At 43.0% G+C, this 27,487-nt stretch overlaps 1 long non-coding RNA gene across 1 annotated transcript; it reads right to left on the reverse strand.

Annotated features, from left to right (window-relative positions):
• Positions 1-5,538: 5,538 nt before the first annotated feature.
• LOC116034812 lies at positions 5,539-19,915 on the reverse strand. The gene is made up of 3 exons (XR_004101211.2): positions 19,765-19,915; positions 6,789-6,791; positions 5,539-5,550 (listed from the first exon to the last, which is right to left on the reverse strand). It is a non-coding gene; the product is annotated as an uncharacterized LOC116034812 (long non-coding RNA).
• Between the last annotated feature and the right edge of the window lie 7,572 nt (positions 19,916-27,487).

The following is a 27,487-nucleotide window of genomic DNA, read 5'->3' on the forward strand; positions in this document are numbered from 1 at the left end:
GTGAAATTTAATATAGTCCAATAAAACTGTTGCTGCCTGAGATTGCCGCACACAGAGTTAATCTCTCTTCTTAAAGGCCTGAGCTCTGTTGTGCAGAGAGACGGATAGGACGACGAGGACAGGAGAGAGAATTGTTCACGCTGAGAGTGACCAGGCAATTTCTCTCCATCCCTGGTTACGCATCAATAGTGTACTTCACAAGCATAATGCACTGCAGGTCTGGGAACACACACACCTCTCCGGGCGATGATGCTACAGTTCTTCACTGAGTCACGCGCACGACATCCTGAATGTAGCGCACACCTGCATTTACACGCACACACACAGACATCACATGGCCTCTCACATTTCAAACTTGCTATCAAAACACCCTGTCACCCTCTGTGCTGTGTCTTGCTGAGGCCTCTGTCAGCCGTGACTGACAGGATGACAGGGGGACGCTGTTATGAGTCATGCCTGGGCTGGTGGCCTCACAGCTGGGTACCTCCAGCACCACACCTGGGTACACCGGCTGCCAGCCACACCAGCCAATCCCGACGAGCAAGACGGGAGAGGCGAGCATCACTCACACAGAGAAGCTGGGATTCAAAAGAGATTATTCAAGATGGAAAGGAGGACGCTGAATATGGATGTGTGCCAGACAGTCAGACTTAAGAAGCTTGTAAGGTGAAACCTGCGTTAAAAAAAAAAAAAAAAAAAAGGTGCTGATCTGCAGGTGATGCGCGTGCAGCAACAAACCAAAGACACAAAGAGGACACAAGTGAAAAGTTTGTTTGAGGAGGGGATTTAGTCAGAAGCCACAGAACTGTTTGGTGCAGAATGTAGGATTCAAGAAATGTTGTGTAAATCTAGTCTATAAGCCTTTGTGATTGGTAGACGCTCTCGGCAATCGAAAAGTGACCAGGAAAAGGTGTTTTAATTATGTTCCGAGCTGACTTTTTTCACCCGTATCATTGGCAAACAAAATGCACCACTGTCTCAGGGCAAGGATCTATGATTCTCTGATCTAGGGGAAAAAAAAAAACTTTCTAAAAGGCATCATTTGATTGCAGGAACTTTTTCAGAGACTGATCCCAGGAACTTTACCTCAATTTTGCGGGTTAGGGTTAACACAAAAGAACAGCTGAGGCTGATGGGTCATTAGTTTTGCAGACATTTGGTCATAAATCAAAGTATTTCACATATTTCCCTGACCTGGTGATGGAAAGTTCAAACCTTTATTACAATTCGTCGTTGGGGGGAAATGAATAACTATGTTTACATGCACATAATATTCCGGTTTTTGCCCTTATTCCGAAAAAGACGATATTCCGACTAAGCAGTTTACAAACGGCTAATGAAAGTGAATATTCCAATAATATTCCTGTTTACATGTAGCTCTGCAATATACGATTTTTTTCAAAGTTTTCCAGCAGTGCCGGACTTGTTGAACCGTGCGAACACAGCGTCCCTCTTTCAGTCCTTCAACCAGCAATGTAGCGATGTGTGCACATATCCAAAAACCTGTTGATACCCAAGTCTTTGATAATGTTTAAAAGTAGCTGTGTTTCTCCTTATCGGGTCTGCAGCCTTGCAAACTGTTAGCTGGTTGGTTTGTGTCATAGCAACCATAGCAACGCACAGAGCTGACCATAAGCCGTAAACAGGCAAGAGGCCGTAAACTGGGCGTAAACTGTGGTAAAAACTCTGAATGGACGCATATTTCCAATGCGCTGTACACATGTCCAAAGAATGCCTCTAAAACCCGAAAAATACGGGAACATCCCAAGTAAAATGTACTCAGTATTTGTACCAAATTTCACTAAAATTCATCCACCAGGTGAGACATTTCACTAAAAACCACAAATGTCAACCTCAAAACACATGTCACACATTTCATCACCCATACACTTTCACTGTTAAATTGAATAGAGGTGGATGAATAATGTCTTTGTCATCATGTATTTTTGTTTGTTTGTTTTGTCAACGTATATGTCACCATTATATGTACCTTTTAATTTATAGTGAATGAGTGCTGTATGACTGCTGGCTTGGCTATGTTTGTCCTATGTCACCTGCTTAGGGACTGCAGATGAAAAGTAGTTATTTTTACTAATTCTGGCATATTATGGTGTTTTTTTATACAACAATGTTCATAAATATGCATGGTCCCTTAAAATAAACCAATACAATAAAAAATAAAATAAAATAAAAGTGAGGGGGTAACCAAAGTCAATAACATTCGTCCTCATGAATATCTGTTGAGACATTTCAGTCTGGACCAAAGTGGTGGACCAGCCGACTGACAATGCCATCTCTAGAGCCACGCCACTACCATGGTTAATAGGACAAACCGATAAAACCTACAGCCTCACAACAAGCTTCCACATCCTCTCCTACTGCAGACCAGTGAGTGGTATTCTACCCTCTCTGCCTCACCTCACTGGAACGTACCACCTGCTCAGGGGTAAGCTAGACAGATTACACAGCATTCAAATAACACACAGCAACACAAAAAATATAATGTAAGATTCCTCAGTTACTGTTGACTTCAGATGTACCTACTGTATGGGCACAAACATACACTAATGAGTGCACACAAGTTATGTAACGTTATTTAATGCAGAACAGTTTCACCCCTCCGTCCACAACTTGACAGTGCCCTGTTCCTCACTACCAAGACACCTAGCGATGCGCACCTGTTTTCACTTTCCCTGATTGCGCAGATGATCTGCACCAACACCTCAGACAGTAGAGCCATTTTAACACATATCATAACGTTGTGGAACACAAATAAGACCACACAACTTAAGCTTTTAGATTTGTATTATGTGGCCGATAAATGTCTCCTTTTCAACACCTATTCAAATGTCACACCTTCACTCAACAGTAAATTTACAACATAACAACTTTGCTGTTGTCTAGTCACGGCTCTTGAAATGCAGTGAAAATGCTAACTCTTTGAGTTGGCACTAGTGGCGCGCGATACTGCAATATTTGGTATCGATCCGATACCAAGTAAATACAGGGCCAATATCGCCGATACCGATACTTGAATGATGAAAGGTCATGAAAATTCATTTTCATGACCTTTAGCCTCAAAAGTGTTTTTGTGATTTTACATTTGGATTATTAATAAGTTAAAACCAAGGACAGAATTGCTTGTATAAATTTGTTGTCCTACTACCACTGTACCTTACAGCCTTTTTACAAATTATACAGCTTGCCGTTCATTTTCAGCCTGAAAATATAGCCACACAGCGCTCCTCTTCCTCTCTGCCATTCTTCTGCTCCGTCTCTGTCCTGCTTGTGTGTGTGTGTGCTGCTGGCCGCCGCTGTCGCCGGGCCTGGCTGCTTGCTTGTTTGCCTGGCGCCGCTGAGTCACGTCACGGTGCAACATCAAATCACAAGATTGGGGAGGAGGAGCAAAGTGTGTCTGCTCCGCGCTGTGACAGGAGCGGCACTTAGACAGACACAGACAGCCAGCTCGCCTCTTTGATGAAACCGCAGCAGTGCATACTGGAGAGAAACTGAAACTAAAGTATCGATCGCATTACACTGGTATTGATCAATATCAATACCAACGTTGATATCGATATTATCGATATTTGGATCGATCCGACCACCACTAGTTGGCACACGTATGAAAGCTGAGCCAGTGTAAAAGGCGTGGTTTTCCATGAAGACATGTTTAGGGTTAGGTTTAGGTTTATTTGAACGATTTAAAATGTACAGAATGACAAAGATAACAAACAACCCTCCTCCCCTTCCACCTCCAGTCCCCTTCCGGCAGACAGCTCTTTCGGTCGGCCTTCGGGTTCCTTCTCCACCATCACCAGTGTCTGGACTCCATCGGGGGATATGTCCTGTTTCTCTACCCCTTTTAAATATTACCTATTACGATGGAGTCTAATTGTCAAAGACTCCGCATATTTCATTATGCTTATATACAATAAACTTTTGCCTATCTGCAACGAAGTCTCTCCTGATTGAAATACAGTGTAGGGAAAACCCAGTGGGCTTATTTGAAGCCTCCACCTTAATAATTTTAAACTTCCATAACGTGATATAGAACAAAAAACAGAGAAAATAATAAGACAACACAAGATTGATACAAACTAATGAAATAATAATACATACATATATAAAGAAACGGCGAAAAAATGTGGGAATAAAGGTATTCATTTAAAAACAGATCAACGCACGTGTGTGTGTGTGTGTGCGAGTGTGTCATAGGCGGACTGGCAATCTGGCAGTTCTGGCGAATGCCGGAAGGGCCGGTGCACTCTTGGTTTGCCGATTTGGGCCGCTGGAAAAAATAAAAAAAATGCGGCAACACTGGCGTTTCACACTAGTTTGACAAAAATATGCAAGACTGTACGGCTGCAGCCTGGAGCCTCCCGTCTGGTGCCGTCGGGCAGTATTGATGAAGATGTAGATAAACCTATTGTGCAAGGTGCATTTAGTGCAGTTGTGATGTATATGAGTCTCATCTCACACTCAGAGATGAAGGGTTAAAAAGTTGAATTGCCTGTGGTAGGAATGATTTCCTGTAGCGGTCCGTGCGACAGCGATGTCGGAGCCTCTTAGAGAAGGTGCTCCTCTGTTGGACCAGCGTGGGGTGGAGAGGGTGGTCGAGGTTATCCATGATAGATAACAGTTTGTTCAGTGACCTCCTTTCCACCACAGCTTCAAATGTCTCCTGTTTGCAGCCAATAACGGAGTCAGCCTTCCTGATCAGTTGGTTCAGTCTGTTTGTGTCGCTGGCTCTGATGCCCCAGCAGATGGGGGAGGAGAACAGAGCGCTGTCCACAACAGACTGGTAGAACATCTCCAACATTCTGCTGCACACGTTGAAGGATCTCAGCTTCCTCAGGAAATAGAGTCTGCTCATCCCCTTCTTGTAAACAGCAGAGCTGTTGATTTTCCAGTTCAACCTGACACCCAAGGTATCTGTACTCCTCAACCATGTCCACATCTCCACCTAGAATGCAAAGGGGTGATCCAGGAGACTGTGGACGCACCGACACCCATCAGCCGCAGCTTCTCACCCAGTAGCAGTGGCTGGATGGTGTTGAATGCACTGGAGAAATCGAAAAATGTGATTCTCACAGTGCTGCCACCGCCATCCAGGTGCAAATGAGCTCGCTGCAGGAGATAGATGACAGCATCGTCCACTCCCAGACGAGGATGGTAGGCAAACTGTAGAGGGTCCAGAGAAGATCTCACCTGCGGTCTTATGTAGGCCAAGACCAGCCTCTCCAGCACCTTCATCACATGGGATGTGAGAGCCACTGGGCAGTAGTCTTTGAGGCCAGATGGAGTCGACTTCTTTAAAGGGGAGAGAAAGGGGGGAATGACATGCAGCAAAAGGCTGCAGGTCGGAGTCGAACCCAGGCCCGCTGCGTCGAGGAGTAAACCTCTATACATGGGCGCCCACTCTACCAACTGAGCTATCCGGGCGCCCCAACCTGAGCCATTTCTAAACTGTTGATGGTCTATTTGCCTAATGTCCCTTTTCACAAGTTGTCAGGTGCAGTGAAAAGACAAGAAATGAATGGATTCATAGTTCTTGATTAAGGTCATGAGATTAGTAGAGATGAGCAGACCAATCAGAGCAAATTGCCAGCTCACCATCCAGTCCTTCTGTATGTCTACATAATCGATATTTCACCATCTGCCAAAACACTCACGGCTGTGAGCTCATTAATTTTGCGATGGGCAGAGACATGTTGGCAAATGCGGAACACGGTCACCTTGTTTACTTGTTTACCGAGAAGAAAAGTTGGCTCGGCTGTAAGTTTTGGGTGACTTCGCCCATCAGCAGCTAATCACAGCAGCTGAATGTACGGCGAGAGACGAGCCCTGACCCTCCGACAGACACCCGGCCAAGCGCCCAGGCCTCAGATGCTGCTAATCTAATCACCTCGTCCACATGGCAGCTCACCTCCTTTCACCTCACACACACAAACACACACACACACACACACACACTCCAGAACTTGTTGTGCCCCAGCTGGGAGTGGAGCCACCCAGACACAGCTCACTGGAGCAGGGACCAAACCAGCACCTGCTGCCTGGCCGGAAGATCCACACACACACACACACACACACACACACACACACACACACACACACACACTTTAACTGTTCTGTCTCACAGGCTTTGTTTTAAAGTAAATATCCTGCCCTCCCTTAAGAAATGACCTTCACTCGTTTATTTATTCTTTGGTTCTCCTTGCCCATCATCCCTTCTGTCCTTTATTCCTCCAGTTTGTCCCCTTAGTCTGTGACCTGTCACATTTTCCTTCACTCGTCTTGCGCTATTTTATCTACAATATTTGCTTGTATTTCTTCATTTCAGTCTGTTATACAGACAGATTTAATATTGTCACATGCCTCTACTGCTGGATGGGCATGTGACCATATTTAATCAGCCTTGAACACATGGGAATTTTGTTTTTACTCACAGTCAGTACGCCACACATGATCTGGATGTTTTTTTCTAAGGTACTTGGCAAGGCCTGGTCCTGAACTGAGGGAGTGTAGGTGAGTCTGTTCATGTTTTCAGAAAGTTGAATCTGGACTACAACTATGGTCAAAACTACAGTGTTTGAGACAAAATAACTCAACTTGACTCAAGGTCTTCTGAGTAAAAGTCCTGTGTTTGTTTGATCTACCCCATCCTCTTCCCTACACAGACTTTGTTGCTCTTAATATGACGTCTTCTCACAGTTGAAATCCCGGTCCGTCTCATACAGACGTGAATTGGTAGTGAGAACGGGCTGACTTATGTGACTCAGTTCTACTTGCTGATTAAGACCGTGTGATGCAGTTGAAAGCTCTGACAAAGCTAGTGAGTGGACCTTTAGATGCATTACGTCCAGTATATGCATGCATTAGAGCGCGGATCGGGCCGCATTTTTCTGTCCGAGCCCGGCCCCCGTCCGACAGAGCAGTAACCGAGCCTGACAGGCATTAAGATATTTATGTCTGAGCCCAACCCGAGCCCGACACAGTTTAAATCTCGTTTTTTTGTCATACTAATGACTAGGGCTGTCAAAATAACGCGTTCATTTCGATTAATTAATCTGAGAAAAAATAACGCGTTAAAAAAAATAACGCAGATTAATCCATTCCATATTGACGTTTGACCCGGAGCCGTTCTAGCCACCATTGGACTGTAAAATGAAGGAGGGAGACGAGAAAGCGCTGCCTGGATCATTAACTTGTAAAAATCTTCTTCCTGCCAACCCTGGCTACCGAAATCTGGTGCCACTGATATGTCTGCACTTCTCTCTGGTGCTCTGAAGACGATACAGGCAACACAAACACCGCTGCATGTGACGCTAGTTAACACTATACTCGACAGCAGCTAACGTTAGCCTACCGCTAGCTAGTTAACACTACACTCGACAGCAGCTAACGTTAGCCTACCGCTAGCTAGTTAACACTATACTCGACAGCAGCTAACGTTAGCCTACCGCTAGCTAGTTAACACTATACTCGACAGCAGCTAACGTTAGCCTACCGCTAGCTAGTAGCTGGATTAAACACGGTTACAATGCTGACAGCTAACGCTGAACGGTGTAAAGTTTGACTGTGTTTTACTGTAGAGGACTGTGACTCAACAGCGGGATGTAACAATCTGCAGCTGCCGAGCTGCCGTCGGAAAAACACAGACGGTGCGTTCATTGAAACTGGTAAACTACAGCTTCGTGGTGCATTTGAAGTTATTGTAAATGTCCTTGGTGGTTGTTTTTGTCGTTCAACAGCAATTTACTAGTTATTGTTATACATTATTATTAAATCATTTAATTTTGACCATATGGCCTTAGCAATAAACAAGCCGTTCTTTAATGTCACCAACTGTTGTTTAGTACCCTTTGTTTTTTCTTTTTTTACTTTCTTAAAAAGTATCGGTTCAGGCACCGTTAATTATGTATGCGATTAATTTCGATTAATTAATCACAGTCTGTAATTAATTAGATTGTTTTTAATCGATTGACAGCCTAATGACACATATGTTTTCTGTGGAAAGCCCGCTTTTATTAGGCAACTGTAGGAAGGCATTTGGAAATGTCAACAGATGAGCGCATCAGCACACACGGGGCAACAAGCGCACGTTAACACAGGCACGCACCTACATAATAAGCTTTTTTAAATTTAAAATGTTCAATGCCATATCGCGCTGATGTGACCGAACCCGGCCCTCGGTTCGGGTATCCATTCTCTAGCATGCATGTATGTAGTATGTTCAGAGGAAAATGTCCTGTGAACCTCTTGTGGGTCGGTATGTAATTTAGCTCCAACAGTAATAAAAAAACAACATGAAAAGGTTTGGTAATTACAGTAAGCAAATACATTGAATGCCGGCCATACATAGTATCAAAAATGCCTGGGGTTTAATTTTAAATCCACCCATGACACACACGAGCCTTGTTGGATTGATGCTTTGTGTTTAAGTCAATGTGCAGCTGTGGCACCTGAGCCCCCAAATCTGTTTAACTATTCCCCAGCTGAAGAGATGGCTACTCTCACTAAAAAAAAAAAAAAAGAAATAAAAGGACAAATGGGTCAAGTATTACTGTATACACAAACCAATGCATATTAGTTCTTTTTTTGTTTTGTTATTTTTTTTTGTTACTTTTTCGAGATTTCAGGGTTTTCTTCTGACAATGCTGGTTCCGTCGTGGTTCTAAATAACCAGCTAAGTAGCCAAACATGCCATGGCTGTAACTGAGGGATTTGAATTGGAGATTGAGCTGGAACCGCGGACCATGGTGACACATCTGCTGCCCCTTCTCTGTTCATTTTTAGCTCATTGCAGGCCTCAAGATTATCCGGCCACTGTGATAGTCACAGTCAGTGGTCCAAGGAAAAGGCGGAAGAGGTCCTGCTGAGCACACTCGTGGCACCCAGCCCCTCTGAGCATCATGCACGCACACACACGCACGCACGCACACACACACACACACACGCACGCACACGCACGCACGCACGCACGCACGCACGCACACACACACACACACACACACACTACTGCTTACTGCTGTACAAATCCCTATAAACACAAAAACATTTCAACACAGCCCATTAAGTGTTATTGCACGCACACACACACACACACACACACACACACACACACACACACACACACACACAGACACACACAGACACACACACACACACACACACACACCTGCTTACTGCTGTACAAATCCCTTTAAACACAAAAACATTTCAGCACAGCCCATTAAGTGTTATTACAGAGTGTTACAGAATGTCTTGTAAACTGACGATGGAACATAGTGAAAAATAACATCCAGAAATAGATTTGCAAATGGTAGAGAAGCATACCGTGGACTACAAAAACACCACACTGCACAACAACAGGAAATTCTACTAGAAATCATCAGTGTTACCAGAACAGGTAGAAGTTGACGAAGTGCTAAGCATAACGGAGCAGAGATCACTGATCACACTGAGGCAGAGGCAGAGGCAGGCCTGGCAGTTTAATTAGAAACCTCCTGCAAGTCCCAGCAGCGACTTTATGAGGATCTCACTGTAACGGGAGAATATCCTGCTGGTCATTATCTAATTATAGAATGAAATAAATCTGAGTGTCCACTACAGATATGACCACTATCCACATCACATCGTATCATAAAGGACCCCACTCACCCTGGTCATCACCTGTTCTCCCCCCTACCCATTGGAAAACGATACAGGACAATCAGATCCACAACAAACTGAGAGACAAACTGATTGAGAAACAGCTTTTTCCCCACAGCCCTCCACAGTGCTGCGGAGGAGGGTCTGGCTAGTCCACACAGCATTCTGGGATGAGAGAAACACATGCTCTGGTTTATTGGCATTTCTTTAAACTAATCACAATCGTCTTGGGTGGTGCTAAGCCCCGGACACGATAACGATGCCTATGCAAAATAGCCTCGGGAAGGAACTTGTTTGAAAGTTGTTTTAGTCATTTAGTCTAGCTAGCTGTCTGGATTTACCCTGCAGAGATCTGAGGAGCAGTTAACCATAGTCCTCAGAAATCCGCCAGAGTTTAGAATGCCAACACAAAGAAAGCAGAAGGTGTGGGACATCCGATCTAAAAAGAGGGACATCCAGTGGAATTCTCGCGGCATCTTAACAATCCCGGAAGTGGAACGTCGTCGATACAGACTGTCCAATCTGTTACTTCATACCAGCGGCAATCAGGAACGGCAACAATCGTTTCGGCATCTCCTCCTTTATTTCGCGAGTCGTGAGCGAATGTGTCAGGTAGGTAATCACATACAGGAAGGCCACAGCGCAGCCAGATGCTTTACAAAATAAAGCACATTTCAAAATAAAACACCTAGTTTTATGGTGATTTTGGCTGTCTTGACTTCTCAGCTGTATCTAGTGAGACAGTCGATCAGGCACAGACAGAGAGAGACCGGGCGGACTGCCACACACACACACACACACACACACACACACACACACACACACATTGGTACAAAACGCTACGAAAAGTTAAGCACTGTAATCCGTAAGCATTCCACGTTTGTTTTGCTGTGTGCACCCCAATGACTGCTGCTGTATAGGACATGGCTAGCCGCGTAGAGACCAGGTCAGGGTGGATGGAGAGGGGGTTAAAACACAGTGCTTTCAAGCCGGGGAGCGGAGTTTGCTTTGCGGGGGGAAAAAAAAAGTCTTTCACCCAGGAAATGCGTGTTCCTTGGGAGTGTTTTAATCCAAACCACAATCTTTTTCCTATACTTAACTAGTTTGGTGTAGCAGTAATATAAAACTTTCGTGGCCGCACAACGCTCACTTTTTATTGCTTAAAATGTATCGTAATGTCCGCCTGCGGTGCTCTGTCTCTTGCTCAAAGTCACCTATTCTTGGGTAAACTGAACCCATCAACTACCGCGGATACGGCGGAGCACCATGCAGAGCACCGTAGCTGGCGTCGCAGAGCTCTGGAGCGGCTAAACACATCTACTTACTGCTGCTGATACGGAGATCTGTAGCCGGCGTCACGAAGCTCTGTAGCGGCTTAAAAGGCTAGCAACTGCCACTCGGCGTCATGGAGGGCTGTGGAGATAGGTCTGCCTACACCACACATACATTCTGGGATAGGAGGAAAAAAAACGCTCTGGGTTGTTTGCATTTCTTTAAACCAATCACAATCGTCTTGGGCGGTGCTAAGCTCCGGACGCAGCGACGGTGGCTCTGCAAAATAGTCTCAGGAGGGAACTTGTTTAAGTGGAACATCCCCCCCCCTGCAAAGAAGCACTTACCAGTGTATGGCTGTGTGTATTTATCTAATACTAATATGGAAGGTACTCTTCATTTTCTGTTTACTTGTCATGCAAATCACATTTGTCTTTTCTGTGGTGGATAAAAACAACTTTTTTTTAAGGCTTTAAGGTTTAACTTCAAAGGATAAGGAGAGACTGAGTTTTCAAGGAAGAATCCTGCATCTTAATGTAAGAGAGTTAAAAAAAACATCAAACATCAAAATACAATCAAATCTCATTTTCAGTTATCTAAAACTAAATACACACAGACAACTGCAGTCCATTTCACATTTCTTTTGTTTTCTTAAATTTTTTTTTTTTTTTTTCCTCTCCGTAAAGCAGAAGTGTTAAAAGACCAGTCAATTCAGTGTCAGCTCAGCATAACCAAATACTGCTGTAAATTAGAACAGAAATGAAAACCCAGACATGAGCACAAATTGAGAGCAAACAGAAAATACAGGAGTTTAATATGTAGTTGTATAATGGAATACAAGAGATTGGCTCTGCTGTCTTTATTTAAACTCTTACCTTTCTGTTTGCTGTGTGTTGTAAATGATGATTACATCCATTTCAGAAACAGAAACTGACAAGAAATGGCAGGCTGGACTGGGGCTAAGGAAGGAAGAAACATTACTTAGTAATAGAGGAAACACACATGTTAAGATAAAGCTGAACCTGATTATCTTGCAAACATTCAGATTCAGCCCTTTCTAGAGCTGGGCGATATGGAGAAAATCCCCATATTTTTCACCAAATACCTCAATATTGGGGCAATATTGTAGGGTTGACAATTGGTGCTTTCACAAAATATGCACACAATGAGATTTTTGATAAATAATCATCAGTTATGTTAATATAATAACTATGAGGGTAAAGGCAAATAATGGAACAGCTAGAACAGTCTGGCGTGTTCAGAAAATTACATCACTTTACTATAATGCAGCCTTTAAAACCAGGAAAAGACAACACTTGTGTCATATCAGGATATTACGATATCCAGAATTTAAGACGATATCTAGCCTCATATATCTATGTTGATATAATATCGATATATTGCCCAGCCCTAGCCGTCTCGTAGAAATGACGTTCCCATACAATGAAACTGCATTCTCAATTAGGTATCATATGTCCGAGGTTACGTTTGTCTTAGACAAATACGTTTCTGATCAATGTCCGCGAAAGTCCGTGTTGGGAGGAAGTGGATGAGTGTGTCAAACAAAAAGGACTTTCACCCAGGAGAGCTCTGTTCGTGTCCTTTGTGAAAAGAAACGTGACCCGGGTACGTAACATACGTACGTAACTTAAGTTATGTGACAAACTCACTTATTTTAACCTTAACCATCGTCGTTATCTTAAACCAAGTAGTTTTATTTCAATTCGCAACGTTAACCACGTGTTTAAAACAGCGACCGTTTCGTCGCTGGGAAATACGTTTCCCTCGAAATTCAATTGAGAACCCAGTTTTGTTGTATGGGAGCGTACTTTTTTAGGAGACAGGGTAGACAGATGTGTCAAAAACGGTTTCATCTTTTTTTGAAAAATGGAAATCTATGTACAATAGTGTCATTCTAGTTCATATGTTCTTGCACAAAGTGGAATAGAATGCACGTTACAGTTCTACTTTAAATTCATCCGTTGGCCAGAAACATATATGGACGAAAAGGTGTCACCTTCCCCTCACATTTATGCGATTTGACACAAGCTTAATTCAGACAGGACCCTGTAATATTATATAGTTATATAGTAATATTCCATTTTTTTATCATCTATAGTACATTTATATAATATATTAAGGTATAATGAGGTACAACGGTTTGTGTTAAATTTTGAAGCCATGGATGCATGGTGCTCCTGACTGGATGTTTAAATATGCAATTTTTTGCTAACGTGTTATAACATCTTTATATTGCAATAATATTATGTCATGGCTGTGTTTTTGCCAGTTGTTTCTTGTTGCTACTTTAAAAAACTTAAATGTCTATTCAATAAAGTTTTAAATGCAATTGACCGTTAGAAACTGTTGTTTGATGTGTCATATGTTATGCCTCTATGTTTTATGACCAGGGCTCATATAGGTTGAATGGAGTTAATGGGGAATATTGCTTTTGATGAGGCCATTACAGCCAGTTAAATGCATTGCAAAAGAACCAGTCATTACTGAACAATAGAACTAATGGAACCTGAAGGGGCTGCTATTGATCAGTGAGCTGCCACTGTTTTAGACTAATGTCGTCAATAATTCAGCCATAGCCTGAAAAAAAAGTCATAATAGTGCCAGTGGCGTGGCACTTAATCCTTTTGTGAGAAATGTGAGAAGCACACCTAATACAAAACAGTTCCATTTGTGAGACTGCAATGAAAGCTGCATGCTATTGTAAGTAGATGCTATTAATACTTCATATTCATGGCTGAGATAGCACTTTCCTATGAAAGACCGGCTCTCCGTCTCAGGGAGGAAGCAGGAAGCCGCTTCTGAATGGTAAAATAGCTTTGATAAAAGGGATAGGGGTAATGCAACTAAACTTTGGAGATGGAGCGGAGAAAGTTAAACAGGAAAATCAAATGAGAGTGGAGGGCAGGGCAAAGAGCCGGGGTGTGAATCAGTCAAATAAAAAATATAGCTGTTTAGTTGGTGACAAAGAGGCGAGAAAGTACAAGGGCTGGAGGGACTTTCGAAGGTTCATGTTACCGTGATAACAAGATTTGATTGTTATGTACTGGAGACATGGCAACACATTCTCACTCCCAGCGCGTCAAAAAGTGACGCTTGGTCATGTGCCTTTGGCGTTTGTTACTGACGCTAGGGATGGAGCGGTATGTATTTTTTTCTACCGCGGTTGAAAAGCAAGAAATTCCTGCGGTAGCGCGGTATACCGCAACCCCCTTACGAGAGTAGCGTAAGTTAGAGCGAGAATGGCAGGGTGCCTTAAGTGAGTGATGTCAGTGCCCGTGTGGTTGCGCAAGGAGAGCGAGCGGTAACGGAGAGTAGAGTATGAGTGCCGCTGTGAGGAAAAGAAAAAGGAAAAAAAGATAGCATAGATCATGCAAAGTGAGTTAAAAGTGAACAAGAAAACAACAAGCTAGAGCTTCTCAAGACACGGTGGCTTTATCTGTTGTCAATACTGCCGGTAAAGTGAATGGCGTTACCCCCGAAAAAACATCGGCTTAAACCTTACAACATGTTGCAGCCCGAGTGCAGCCCGTCTAGCAGCTGAGCAGACAGAGAGCTGAGAGGGCGACTCGGTGACTCGGCAGTCCGCTAACTTGTTGCTCTCTCTACCGATATAAGCCGCTCTGTTTTAGGCTACGAAACGTGCACGCAAGCTGAAATTCAACGTGCCGTTTTATCGGGATAAAGCTATAAACAGAAGGAAACTCTGCTAGCTGCTAGGCTAATGTGCAATGGTAAACACTGCAGCTGTAACGTTAATGTGTCTACCTCAGCTGAGAACGGAGAAATGTCTTTACCTTTCCTACCGTAATAAATGGTATGGAACATTGCGCTCTCCAACACGCAAAAGGTCGGATTTGCTCCATCTTTTGATAAGTTTTGTTTAGAAAATCTTGAATCCATGTCAGACATAATGTCATCAATCACAATCCATGTCATTAGAATCAATGAATCCATGTCATTAGACACAACAGGCCAATGTTTTTTTTTTTGCGGTGATGACGGTGACGAGCTCAGACCCGTCTAGGCGTCACGTGACCGCGGTATTGCAGTAATGCGGTAATGCGGTAACCGTCCCAGACCTAACTGACGCAACAAGTCTCCTGTAGCGTCTAGGTAAGACGCACTTGGTCTGGACTCGTGGCGTCACTTTTTGGCGCTCTGGGTCAGGACATACGTTTAACGGACATGCGCCACAAGAACGAGGCAGTTAGGTTTAGGTAATTCTGGGCTAAAAGACTCTGAAGCCACGCCCTCACTCTGCCCCTGTCCCCATGTTAAAATGCATATTTATTCACATACAGTAATATCTTCATGTGAACTGTTATGGAGCTATGCATACGGTTTCATATAAAATGACCAAGTGGCTGAAAGTTTTTTAAGGACGTGGCTCTCTTTGTGCATCTTCACATTTCCTGAAGGGTTGGGCAAGAGATGTATTATGTCAAATCATGTCTCAACTTGTCCTTTTACCTCCGGCTATGAGGAGATTAGATTAGGATCATATCCTATCACGGATAAAAAATAATAGTCACATTCATCATGCCCTGTTTTCTTCTTTAACTGTGACATGACTAAGAGTAAGTCATTATCAATCAGGCTGCCTGTCTATCTCCTGGTCTGTTTGTCTTGTTTTTCTGTCACAATCTTGCGACAGTTTTCTCACTCCGCCATCACAAGAGATCAAACAGTCTTGACAAAGTTTCTCTCTGCTAGTTTCATTTAATTTGGATTCATGTGAAGATGTCACAACCAACTAGCACATTTATGTCAGTTGTGGTTCTTGGGATGCAAAGATGGAAGGACACGGAGGTGGAGAACCGTTCAACATTAGCAGTAATGGAATGAAGGGGCTGCCTGTTTGTCCTTTTGACTGTACAGCTGGTCCATGAGAGTCATGTTCTCCTCACCTAGTCATTATCTGGGCAGACATGCCCCGGGCGAGGATGACTCTGCTGTCTTCCTCCAGTTGCTCTTTCTTTCTTTGCTTTTCTCCTCTCAACCTTTCTTTTTTGTCTTTCTAGTACCGACTGGGGCACTAGGCCATAATTAGTACAAGATAGATGCATAGTATATATAGATAGATAGAAAGATACCTTCACAAGACTTTTACAAAATATCAAATATAAACTCATCACAGGGTGAACAATTTAACATGAGGTGAAATGTATAACATGTATACTTGTTTTTTGGACCTTTTAAATGTAAAACTCAAATGTGAAAAATACTTTGCACATCTATAATGTGAGACAAGTGCATCGGAGGGGGATAAGTGAGTCATAAGTTGCAAAGAAACTCCCACACACTCTAACTTGCAAAAAATAAATTGAATTGGCAACGTTTCAGTACTAGACCTTCATCAGGCAAAATTAATGAAGGGAGTTTCTTTGCAACTTTTAAAAGTTTTGAAGGAACTTTAGTTTTTTAAAGTGCTCATATTATGCTTATTGGCTTTTCCCCTTTCCTTTATTGTGTTATATAGCTTTTTGTGCATGTTACAGGTTTACAAAGTGAAAAAGCCCAACGTCCACCCCAAAGGGACTTACCATCTCCAACAGAAAACACTGTTCACAAACTGCTCCAAACAGCTCTATTGTAGTCCAGCCTTTACTTCAGAGACGAACATGCGTCACTTTGTAACACGTTATAATGCTCACCTAGCTGCTAGCCTGGCACGCCCTCATACTCTGCTTCTGACTGGCTAGTAGTCCTCACCTAGCTACTGCGCATGTGCGACTCCCAACAAAGATGGAACAGAAGTGAGATGTCTCACTCTGTAGCTAAAACAGAGAGCTCAACACACAGGGTGAAAAGAGGAGCTGCAGCAATGTGCAGTACAACAAATATATGGTGTTTTTTGAAAATTAAACCACATAAACCTATTCTGGTACAAACTCTAAATACAATTATGAACCTGAAAATTAGCATAATATGAGCACTTTAACATGGATCCAACAAATTATTAGCAAATATAAATAAGCCTATTTGTGAAAAAACAACAACAGTGATGATAGGCTTACTGGCCTATACTGTAGATTAGGAAGTCACTAAGGCCATCCACAGATACAGTTCATCCTAAAGACTCACTGTCACATGTATGTTAACATTAAATCATGACTTGTAAAATCATGGCAACAATTTTTTATAGATTAGGTTTCTATGTACTGTAAAGACTTTAGGCTTTTATTGTAGGCCCAGTTGAATATGCAACTTAACTTATATTAAATATGAAGTAGGGGGTCCTTACTCTGTCTCTCTCTCAGATACGGGGTCCTTGGCTTAAAAAACGTTGAAGACCCCTGTTTTAGAGCCTTAAAAAAACGTGCACCTCGACTAGCAGTTTGGTTGTAAAGCCTTGAGACATAATGATCTGAAAAAAAATGACTTCAGACTTTTCACAGTAGTCATGGTTTGGTGCAAACATGTATTCAATTGAATAGAGCAGAGCCATTGTTACAGGTTTTTTTCCCCAATCATTTACGCACATTTCCTGAAAACAGTTTTTGTTGTTGTTGTCAAAACTTCTCAAATCTCTTGCGAAATGATTCTGCTTCTTACCACCAAAACAACCCTGAGGCTTCTTTTATGCGCTGACACATGATTGGAGTGTTTGCCAGTTGTGTTTAAACAGGTGAGACCAATTGGTAATCAGTGTCTGGCATTTTGTGTTTTCCAGGTATGCTAAATTATGCAATTAGTGCTTAGACACATGCAAAAATGTGTTAGAATTGCTATGTGAGTGAAAACAATGACATTGTGCTTGTAATCTTGTTGATACATGAGCTTTTAAGTTTTCAGAATTTGGTGCACAGTTCCATTTTTGTGTGTGTATACAGCAAAGGAAAACTGATGACAAGTCCAAATGTCTCATGTATGTGAAGAAGAAAAACACAGATGACAATTAAAAATATATCAAACATAATGGAAAGTATGTTGTTGCGTGTCACTGGGCATTTTTATGTGGGTATATGGAAATTCTGGAGCTTTCTTAGTGGGTATCACGTAGACTACACCACTGCTGCTGGTGGTATCCTTACCTTACCTGACGGTCTGCCCGGCTGCCATCGTCTGCCGCTTCAGTTCCTCCGTCGGTAAGCGGGGCAGAACTGCTGGCGGCCGGCGGGGTGACAGCCCGCCGAACGGGGCCGAGGCACGCCTCGCAGCTCGGGCGGAGATCTGGCATGCAGGATGTAGTCGGTCCGTCAATCGGCACACAGGCGGACACCGCTGTTCTTTGAAGTCTTCAAACGGCTTGTCGCTGAAGAAAAATAGGGAGCAGATCTCGGGTCTCGCAGCTGTAATATACAGTAACTGTGGACGTAAGAGAGGCCCGTGCAGGGCACAAGGGCGCGAAAGAAATCTTCACGACTGCGCATGCGCGAAGGGATAAACCCAATAGCAACAGCTCTTAGAGGGCGAAGCCTATACGAAATAGAACATTGGATTAGATTATTTTGTTTACAAAGTTTAAATCTATCTTTCAGCTTTCTCTCGTATCTGTCAGTTCATCTCTTCTTTCTCGACACAGATAAAAGTCCTTGAGAGGGTGCTTGTTCACACACAGACGAACAGGCGGGCAAACTTGCAGCATATTCAGTACCTCATGTGCCTAATTCAGAACAAAAAACAACAGAAAGCCTCTCTGTTTCTCATAGCAGGTTTGATCAAGGCTGATTTTGACATTACCTGCCCCGCGGGTGCTGTTACTTTCCTCAGCTCCATATACATCCTCTTCAAACTGCGCGCTCCTGAAAGAATTAGCAACCTGCAATAACAGTGTCAGGCTGAAAGCTACGGTCTGCTACACAGCGCTAGCTCCAGACCGCAGCTCAGCTGCTTATAAATCTCCTACTAAACATCTGGGCTTTCTATAAAAGGCAGGAGGGCTGAGCACGTGCAGCGTACCTGACACCAGATACTCCCCGTGACACCGGGCCTTAAGGACACCTAGAACCAGCTTTGTGCTTTTCATTGGCTGAGAGGGGCATGAATGCCCCAGCTGAAAATTTATGAGGGAATTGTGCACCGAGCTTCCGCACACCTTTGCCCCTGCTCCTATAAGCGAAATTAAGATATATGTACAAGCAAAACAAAAAAAATGTAAAGCCTGCACCCTTTATCAATTACAGTGTGTAATACAATCTGTGTATGCTTCTGGGGATTCTCCAATATGCTGGCCTAACACTGAACCGGAGTTCTAGCTGTTTCTGACTTTCTTTAGGGTCTGTCAGAACTGAACGGCTTGAGTGTTTTCCCTCCTGTTAAGTGCGGGATTAAAAAAACCACAAGTGACATATTAGCTGGTGACAGGATCCATGTCGGGGCGCCGGTTTATGCTTCCAAGGCTGCTGATCCCTACGGCTGGCTGGAACTGGGTTTACAGGACCCAGGGACCTGCATAGTTCTAACCTGACACACTAATGGCTTTATGTATTTAAACAGTGTGCACTGTACCCTTTCATTGCACAAGCTCTATCTGCGGGATCTGACAAGTTGATTCCTCGGAGGAGAGTTAAGAGCCACTTTGTTAGCCCAGAAGGATTAACTACGCCCCTGCTCTGGATTTTGGCCTTAGCTGTGGATGTGACGGACAGAACCCAGCAGTCAGTTTCAGCCTGGGAGTGTGATGATGCAGTGGTAGTTGGGTGAGGTTGCATTGCAGATAACGTTTGATGATTCATTAAAGGCAGGGTTGGAAACTAAATCCAATATACACTTCTTTATATATTGTTTGAAATGGTTTTTACTCCCCAACTAGTCTCGTTTTGCCAGACCTTCCTCCAGAGCGCTGCAGAGGAGGTCCTGGCGAGTCCACACAACATTCCAGGATGGGAGAAAAACGTGCTCTGGTTTATTGGCATTTCCTTAAACCAATTGCAATCATCTTGGGCGCCGCTAAGCACCGTACGGAGCCAAGGTGCCGCTGCAAAATAGCCTCGGGAAGGAACTTGTTTTGGTGGAACATGTACGTTCAAAAGTTGTTTTTGTCGTGCAACAGAAAACTCAGATTGGACAGATAGTCTAGCTAGCTGTCTGGATTTACCCTGCAGAGATCTGAGGAGCTGTTAACCATAGTTGGAGTTTAGAATTCCAACACAAAGAAAGCCCAAGGTACCAAATGTCTGGCCGAAAAGAGTGAAATCCGGCGGAATTTTCGGCGGCAATGGAGCAATCCCGGAAGTGGAACGTCGTGGATATAGACTACTTCCAAAACAGCATAAAAAATAACTTTTGGGCTCTGTTGTTTTATCTTGTAACCCGTTCTGCTTTGTGCTTTGTTTCGTTGCTAATCTTTTTGCTGCTGTGCTGTCTTGTTTTTTGTTCTGCTTTGCTTCCGTTGTCTTTTTCTTTATATTTTAAAAAGGTTTTTTTAACATCCAGGCCAGGGGACTACAGATGAAAAATAACCTTTTGGCTACTTCTGGCATTTTTAACCCATGTAAAATCATGCGTTTTATTAATATGCACCGTCTCCTGAATTTAATTGAATGGGCTCTGAAAAAGGAGCTGCTGTAATCCCGTAAAACCCACCAATCACTGCCTCGTCCTCCGCTTGGAAAGAGCCAATGAAATGCCTCCTTGCCCGGCTGCGCAAACTCTACCCCTCCCGCGTACGAGCCTGAGCTCAATGCGCGTGCGTCATCGCCGCCGGAATTACTGCAAGTCTATTGGAGAATGGAAGAGAAAACTCGGCAAAAGTTGCCATTGCTGCGGTTAAATGCAACCGCCAGCCCTGCTAAAAAGGCAAAAGAGAACAACTAAAGTAAACATTGGCATAGCTGTGTGTGTGTCGGAGCCCCGAGGGCAGGGGGAGGAGTTAGACGGAGCCCCGATGACATGCTGCTTTCAAAATCTTGCTAGCTTTTCAACATTACCAACCCAGCCTTTAATCAAGCTTAATTTTACCATGGTTTTATTCTATCACTCTGTGTAGCGTTGATACCCCCCCAAAATGTACAGGTTTGATTTTAACAACAGCCAAAGTTTTCGAACTAAAAGCTGAATCCAAAACCTACTTTGGGGAATGTTGCTCCTGGCTGCTTTTTCAGTCTGGCCCGTCAGTTTAAATGTGATTATGTACACTATGAAAGGCTCACAAGAGGGCGTTACACATAAACACATTAGTTATGCTGTGTGTCATATGACAACTGAAATGCTATAAAATCCCTCAAATAAATGAATAGATAGAATTCTTTCCAAGCAAAACCACTTTTCTTCTCAGCCTGACAAAGCAGGAAATACTCAAATACTGACAGATGTTATGTCGAACAGTGACATACAGTATACGTACAGCCAGCTGTCTGTATGTCTACAACGTCATGAAGGAAAACTGTTGTCATGTATTATCCTTAAAGTCAATGTGATTCTGATTAGTCCAAATCAAGAACAAGACATCTTTTCATGTCCCTCGCACTGGAAGGTTCTACATTTCTCTCTCATTTAGCGATGCAGCAGCTCAATTTCAATGTTGGCACTGCTGATCCCTTCCTCTCTGCTCAGCTATTTACCTTTTCTTCCTGTTGAAGGACGTTTGTGGTTTTTGTAACAGTGGGTAAGGTTTGGTATTGCGCCTCTGCACCCCTGATTTATGTGGTACGAGGGGTTTGGTGGATAAATATTAAAACACGGCCTCTCCATTGGCTGCCAGCAATAACAGGCTGACTGGTTTCCTGTGCAGGGTTAGATTGCCTTCCTCGCATGGGCTTCTGGGATGCGAGGCCAGTCAGAGTCACAATTCAGAGAAGGGGCACTTGAGAGAGAATAACGAGACATAAAAAAGGGACTAAAGACTGTATGAGATGGAGGGCCAATGAGAATAAACACCTGAAGGTCATTTCACATGTGAATGCAGCGGTATTCACTTGAAAACAAAGACAAAATACCACTGCAAACATGGCTCGCACTGAACATCAACAAGGACGTGGCAATAGGGTCAAGAACACTTGACAGTGGCAGCAGTGAAGGATTGAGACTTGGCAGACAAAACTGGGCAGGAGAGTTTCCTGGTACTTTGAGAGAGCATCCCATTGCTCCATTGCACAGTGTTGACTCAGTCTTTGTCAGTTTCTATGAGCAAGACGCTGAACCTGACAGGATCCTGTGGCTCTGCACAATAACCAACCATGTGAGCCAACCCCAAATAGCCTCTGGAAGGAACTTGTTTTGGTGGAACATGTGTATGTTCAAAGGTTGTTTTAGTCGTGCAACAGAAAACTCAGATTGGACAGATAGTCTAGCTAGCTGTCTGGATTTACCCTGCAGAGATCTGAGGAGCAGTTAACCATAGTCCTCAGAAATCCACCAGAGTTTAAAATTCCAACACAAAGAAAGAGGAAGGTAACGGACATCCGGGCGAAAAGAGGGACATCCAGCGGAACTTTCTGCGGGCCAACGGAGCAATCCCAGAAGTGGAACGTCGTGGATATAGACTACTCAACAGTAGGGCTGAGACTTGAACTTAAAAACATGTCATTTTGGGGCTAAAACAGCTGTCGTGCAGTGCCATGATGTCTGATAAACCTTCAAACTTATGAATCTATCACCCAAACCAGTTTCTGGATCATATTTTATATTGTATTTGTGTTATTACAGAATAGTGGGATAGCAGGCCACATGGGACTTTGAGGGGGATGTTGATAGTTAAATTTCTGTTTAAATGTATGCAAATGATGGCCAAGATTCGTCTGTGCGTTCTATAGTAATTTGCCAAAACACTCAAAACGCAAAAAACAAAGGAAAAGTAATTTGTAGGTCCCCTATTTATGGTGTTTGCTTCAGTGTTTAGTGACAAGCAAACAGTGATATAGGTGGTGTCATGATATTTATGTTTCCAGAGTGTCATCATCACCTTGTAAACCCATACCAACATCTTTGTGTTTTTCACTTTAAAAAAAAAGGATGAGTGGCTATGCAAGCCGACACACATCCAGCTGATTGTTAATCTTATACTGTACCTTTAAACAAAATGCAGACAAAAAAAAAAAAAATGGCAACCAGGAGTTTGTTTGACTCTGCGTCTGCAGGACAAAAGTAATATTGCCTAACCAACATATCTGTTTCAGTACACTGTGTGTGTGTTTTAACAGTCAGAGCCTCTAAAAACGAACAGAGCCCCTGGTAATAAAACAAAGAGACCATAAATGAAAGATCAAGTTCTCTTTGTTTTCCCTCAGGGAACATGATATTATGATTATAAGAATCGCCTCGGCCACCAATAACTGCCCGAGAGTTTGTATTGGCGGAATATAATGTTAGCGGAAACATAATAGGGCTTCACAGAATATAATAATGACACACAAGGTAGTAGGACAACAGGATGTCATGGTGCAAAAGGGCAGTGCAGGATATATTTATGATTCAATTTAGGATGTGTACACTGAAAACAGAGCAGCCCACGTCACAAAGGTTGGTCGGATGTTCTCACGTACACCACAACTCTCAATGCTCAGTAAATTCAGAAAGCAACGTTGACATGTGTAAATATTGTAATGGCCCTCAATAAGAACTCGGTGAGACGTTAGCCAGTTTACTGCAGTTTATTACTGACCTGAACCCAGGCTAATGTGGGCCGTAGCCAACGCCAAAACAAAGCCACAAACCCCGTCACTTATGGCATTACTAGCCGCTCACTAGCTCCCAGCATTCTAAACTCCTTTCTTCCTGCATGACATAACAACAGCCGCCGCCCCTTTAGCTCTCAGCCAAATACAGGTGTATGATCTCCGGCGCCTCACTTTTATAGGAAGATGACATGCAGACAGGCTTCACAGCATCTAAACTCAGAACATGTTTACTCAACACGTTCCCACGCCCAACTCGTAAAATACTGACGTTTGGTCAGTTGCCCTCAGCGTCGGATACCAACGCAAAAATCACCGTTTAGCGTCTGTACGGGACGCAGCGGGCATAGCAGCAAGCCCAGGACGATTGTGATTGGTTTAAAGAAATGCCAATAAACTAGAGCACGTTTTAATCCCATCCCGGAATGCTGTGTCGACTCGCCAGACCTTCCTTCGCAGCGCTGCGGAGGAAGGTCTGGCAATGCGAGAGCCACTACAGTTTCACACGTTGGCAACAAGTATTTATCTTTTGTCTGTGTCCACCTGATGAATGCAAGTCCAATATTTTACCTGAACTCCTGAGGAAAAAAAAAATCTGTGTTTTTAGCTGCTACATGTTCCACTTCATTCATCAGCTAGTCCCTGGGTTTGTCTGTCTGTCATTTGGTGCTACTGGGCAGGCAGTGTACCCTCACCCAAACCCTCTTTTACGCTCAGTCACAGTCTTTGTATCCAATTTAAATACAAAAAATATTGTTAAGTGGAGCTTTAAATAAATAATAAGCAATTCAACACCTACATTGCTGAAGCGGAAATGTAAGGTTGTAGCTGGTGTGCACAACGGTGGGTGCACTGTAGGGATTATGGGGTGTAAACACATACCCACCCTGGTTTACATGCAGGCTAGCCGGAGGATTCTCCCAGGCACGAAGCATGTGCGCAACATTGGAAAGGACTTAACAAAGCATGCTCCAAATCCTGGTGCACCTGCACACAGGGGCCTGTGGAGAAACAGCAGGATTATCAATAAGAAAAACATGCTGACAGCCGTGGGGTGGAGGACATTTATTGACATTGTGCAGACACACGGACCTGCACAGGAGTACACGCAGGTATGTGTATGCATACATCATCTTTCCTGTAGCCAGAGGGGAGTGGAATACATGTAGCTCCCTGCTCATTAATCTGACGGTTCAAACATTATGTACACACATGCACATGTGAAATAACTCGTTAATTTACACTGTGATTGAAGGTATGTGTGACAGGCAGGTGAGTGAACATACAACAGGTTTGCACAAGCATGTAGCGTTTAAACCACAAACATACACGCATTCCCTCTTGAAAATGATTCCATTATGCATTTTTATAAAACCTTTTGTTGCCTAGAGTTATGTGTTACCTGATTACCAGAACTGGTACAATTCTATTCTCTTCTATGTTGCTCCTTGTAGCCTTCTTCAGTAATCCCCCACACGCCCCCTATTCCCAAATATTTGTCTGATGATGCCATAAGAAAATATCCTGGCTATGAAAGGCTAAAGAAGTAGTTCTGCACAGGTTTAGTTAACCAACGTTTACATTATACTAGGGCTGTCAATCGTTTTATCTGTTTTAAATGTGGATATTTTTCATGCTCAAGTGTTAATTAAGACTCAAAGTACTCCGGTGGTAACTCAATTCACATCGACAGTACATCGAAATAACTTTAGTCTTGTGGAGAGAACTATCTGAGAGGGCTTTGAAACTGAACTTGCCATTCAAAAGACCCTTTTCTAGGGGTACCCTAGTAGCTCACCTGGTTGAGCACGCGCCGCGTGTACTAAGGCTCAGTGGCACCGCAGTGGCTCGGGTTTGAGTCCGACCTGCGGCCCTTTGCTGCATGTCCCCTCCCCCCCTTCCTGTCTGATTTCCCAAACTACGGAGCGACCCGAGGCCCAAATCTCAGAATGTGCGTGCGTTACTTCACGCGTTCAAAAAATTGGTAGCGTTAAAAGGAATTTGTGTTAACTCGTTATTATCGCGTTCATGTTGACAGCCTTATAACATGAAATATAAATCTTTGATGTATGACAAATATATATATTTTTTAAATATATACAAGTTTTACTCATATTTTGACTACTCTGTGGTATCAGTATTTTCGTAACATCTTTTGCCTTGTTTTGGTGTACTAATATAACCTTGATACTGTAAATAAACTGTCTAAATAAGTGCAGGCTCTCTGTGACTTTCAGGAGATTGATCAATAAAGTCTGATTAGTTGTGTGTGTGTGTGTGTGTGTGTGTGTGTGTTCCATGTGCCCCTTGTGGCCTGGTCTGTTGGCTCCACACTGTTGGTTTCGCATAGTTAAATATCAGCTGTTTTATAGTAGAAATCAATTAAATGATCTAATGTCATTAGCATTGTACCACTTCACTTATAAAATGGTTTGAACCAAAACTATGTTGAATACCCTGTAAAGAAGCGTATATTTGCAGTGGTTCTTGGTGACCACAGTAAGTCCCAAAGCCTTTGTTCTACTTCTAAAAGAATCCCTGAGCTCATGTGGTTCTCTGCTTTCCTCTCCCACAAAGTCATATGATGTTATTACCTCCTTTAAAGACCACACTGACATTATTTTGCACAATGGTAGGAAATACTTACAAAGAGGATACAAGATGTTTTATTGTGTTACAAGTAGATGCAGGCCAATTTTAACCATTATAACCCAATGGTGGGTAAATGCTCTCATTTGTCTCAGATGGAAATAATTTACATATTTGGTTCTGTTGCCTTCATTTCTTCTTTTCCATTATTTTGTTTTGTTTTCCTTGTTGTATAAGTATCATTTGGATGAGTTAAGTTAGATTTTATGTCATTTCAACCATAACAAATACAGCTAAAGGATGGACATATAATTTATCAAAGGGTATAAAAATCATCAAGACGTCAAGATAAAACAAAAACTATTTAAAGTTGTATTGATGCATAAAAAACCTGACTGAGATAGAATATCTGAGGGAATAAAATGTTACATTTATGTATAGCACAAGCAACAAGTCCTCCAACCCACATCACCACATATGGGTCATTTTTTTTATACACACGTGGTTAATGTTGTGAAACGATCGCAGTTTGGTTAGGTTTACGCACCAAAAGTACTAAGTGAGGTTTAGGAAAAAGATTGTGGTTTGGTTTAAAATCATTACATTTGTTACGTTCCTTAACTCAAAATCTGTGGCAGTTTTACAGAATCACCGAAAATTCCGTGATGGGCCCACAGAAGAATTTTGTGAAATGAACATGGATCGCCAAAAATTCCGGGATGGGCCCACGGAAGAATTGCGTGAAATAAACACGGCCCCTTAAGTTAAGGAAAAGGTCGTGGGTAGGCTAACGTTTGACACACGGGACAACAACGAGACGGTTGGGTTTATGAAACATGGCACACGGGACACGATCCCCGGTCTCCTGGGTGAAAGTCCTGTGTTTGACCCATCCACCACCCCAACCAAACTCCCTATGCGGATTTTAGGCCTTTCATACTACTCGCTACCGTAGTAACTCTTAATGCTACGTCATCTTCTCACTGACTTTACATTGGCATTGTTTTCCGTGGTGGCCACACGGAATTTTCACACATTCCATGCCACCACCACGTAATGCGGTGTTAACAGTTCGTGATCATTTCACGGAATTCTGTGAGACCAGGCTGGTTACGTTACTTCACTTCCGTATGTAAGTACATGACTTAAGTGTGACATAAATGCATGAGATGTAAAACGTTATGTACGTTTGTTGACCTTTAGCTTCAAATGGACATGGAACAGTGGACTGTGTCAAAGTCCCGTGTTTGTTTGACCCATCCACCACCCATCCCGCCCACCCTAAACAGACGTTCTCAGTCTTAATACAATGTTACATGACTTCCTGCTTTGCTCCCATCATATGGGATCAAGGGCACTACATTTCCAGGATAATTGCCTGACATCTCTTCTGC

Source organism: Sander lucioperca, chromosome 14, assembly GCF_008315115.2.
Source record: "Sander lucioperca isolate FBNREF2018 chromosome 14, SLUC_FBN_1.2, whole genome shotgun sequence".
NCBI lineage: Eukaryota > Metazoa > Chordata > Actinopteri > Perciformes > Percidae > Sander > Sander lucioperca.